Below are 2,474 nucleotides of genomic sequence, written 5' to 3' on the forward strand. Positions count from 1 at the left end.
GCTGGCAGTTTTGAACTGTTGACCTTGCAGTTAGCAGCCCAAGGGATACTCACTATGCCATAGGGCTCCCCATTCGAAGGAATATTTAGGCAAGTTAAATTCAAGAGAAGTCAACCCAGATTATCAGGGAATTCTCTCTACTTCTCTTTTCATATGAAATTGTGGTAAAAATTGAATGTTTTTTTTGTTGCATCCAGAGTTGTCATATATCAAAATTTACAACATTGACTTAAAAATCAATAGTAGTCAGAGAGTTACAAGTTGTCTTCTCTGTACTAGGTGGTTGTGCATCTTACTCTAGGTGTCTGCCTTTGTTTAGATGATAGGCAAAATCCCTCGAGCAAGATGTCACAAGGAGATTCTGTTCAACCTTCAAATAAACGACTGTTGGGTAGGCCAATATGCATTATCAAGATCGTGTGAGGGACCATCTCCTGTTTTATTGTATTCAAAGTTGGCTCAGGTATCATCTTGTTTTCTGACCACACATCCACCTTTTCTGCCATCTGGCACAATTATTCAGTGAATGTTTGCCTCCTCCATTTTCCCAATATACTTTTCATTTACCTCTGGTCCACCTAATGGACATTTTTCTTATTGCCCATCTGCCCTCTGGTGTTGGGACCTTGTGTGATCCTCCTTGGTGTTTTCAGAATCTACTGGAGTACATGACATGTAAGAATTGATGAGTAAATATTTACTGATTAGATGAATAAATGATAGATGGATTTGTGTTTTTATGACTAGTAAGTTAAAGAGAATCTGGGATGAAACTATAGCAAAAAGAATTATGATCCCTCTTTCCAGCCAGCGCCAAGTGATGTGCATCTCTCGGGACAACTGGCACAAGCGCAGCAAGACCAGGGGCAAGAGAAAGCCCAACCACAAGAAGCAGAAGTATGAGGTGGGGTGCCCTGCTGCCAACATTAAGATCGGCCCCTACCGCATCCACACAGTTCGTGTGAGAGGAGGCAAAAAGAAGTACAGGGCCCTGAAGCTGGACGTGGGGAACTTCTCCTGAGGCTCCGAGTGTTGTACCCGGAAAACAAGAATCATTGATGTTGTCTACAACGCATGCAACAATGAGCTGGTCCGGACCAAGACGCTGGTGAAGAACTGCATCATGCTCATTGACAGCACATCGTCCCACCAGTGGTACCAGTCCCACTATGCACTGCCCCTGGGCCGGAAGAAGAGGGCTGAGCTGACTCCTGAAGAAGAAGCGATATTAAATAAGAAGCGATCAAAGAAAATTCAGAAGAAATATGATGAACGGAAAAAGAACGCAAAAATCAGCAGTCTTCTGGAGGAGCAGTTCCAGCAGGGCAAGCTTCTCGCCTGTCTTGCTTCAAGGGCAAGACAGTGTGGCCGAGCAGACAGCTATGTCCTAGAGGGGAAGGAAGGGAGTTTTATCTGAGGAAAATCAAAGCTCAAAAAGGGAAATAAATTTTCCCATCTTAGCACATGTATTAAAGATGTTTATTCTTAAAAAAAAAAGAATTATGATCATCTTGTGGTTTGACTTCAGCTCCTTACTGCAATTTCTCTCTTTTCTTTCTTTCTTTTTTCTTTCACCCATTCTTTCATTCTTTCTTACTTTCACACTGTCTCTCACCCTCAAACACATACATAGTTACCCTAACAGTATCAGAGTTTTGTACTTAGAAAATTAAATAATACAACTGATAATTGTACAATTAAAAAATTGTGCAATTGGAAATGTACATATCATTCTATTGAGTATACCGGGACCAAATTGTATAAAAATTAGAAAGTCATGGAAATCATATGGATACCACATTTAAAGATATTTTCAAGTATTAAGCGAATGGATTTTTGGAAACAAATAATTACTCCAAAGAAAAATTTCTTGTAAAATATTTCAAATTTTTCACAATGATCTTCATAGTTCAATGGCATTTTGGAGCCTTGTTGCTGTCCAAAGAGTTGGAGAGTAGTTTAACAATACATTATTTAACTTTGAAAAGGTTAATAATACTGACCGCACGCTGCAGTGCCCTGAGGAGTAGGTATATACTAGCTGGGTATTCCAAATCAATATTCCTTGACTATTTTATAATTAACGTAAAGGAGTATAGGTATGTTATCTAATATTTCATTATTATTCTGATCTCTCATCTGGGCCAATGTCTTCAGGCAAAGGCAAATTGTAAAAGCCACATCTCAGATCATTTCTATTTGAATTAAAGAACTGCTTGAGAAAAGAGCAGCATCCTGAATTGCTTTGTAAAGGTGATGATGTTGTTGAAATTCCTATGTCTCTCAGTGGGCCAGTTACCATGTTTAACATATTTCATACATTTAAACATTTGACCTTTCAGAGAAGCAATTAGAGGTCATAATGGAGTACTCCGATGAACTTAATGTTATATACAGTATGGAAATAAATTGAAGTGATTAGAGAAGGGAAATTTTCAAGCTAAAATCTGCCTCAAGGGGTAGCGCTATGTTCA

General features: G+C 38.9%; 1 pseudogene; it reads left to right on the forward strand.

The window, feature by feature from the left end:
- The first annotated feature begins 820 nt into the window (after positions 1–820).
- LOC101664433 lies at positions 821–1,446 on the forward strand (annotated as a pseudogene).
- The last annotated feature ends 1,028 nt before the right edge of the window (positions 1,447–2,474 follow it).

This window comes from Echinops telfairi, unplaced genomic scaffold, assembly GCF_000313985.2.
Source record: "Echinops telfairi isolate 266 unplaced genomic scaffold, ASM31398v2 ScPeMD7_7400;HRSCAF=8409, whole genome shotgun sequence".
Lineage (NCBI taxonomy): Eukaryota > Metazoa > Chordata > Mammalia > Afrosoricida > Tenrecidae > Echinops > Echinops telfairi.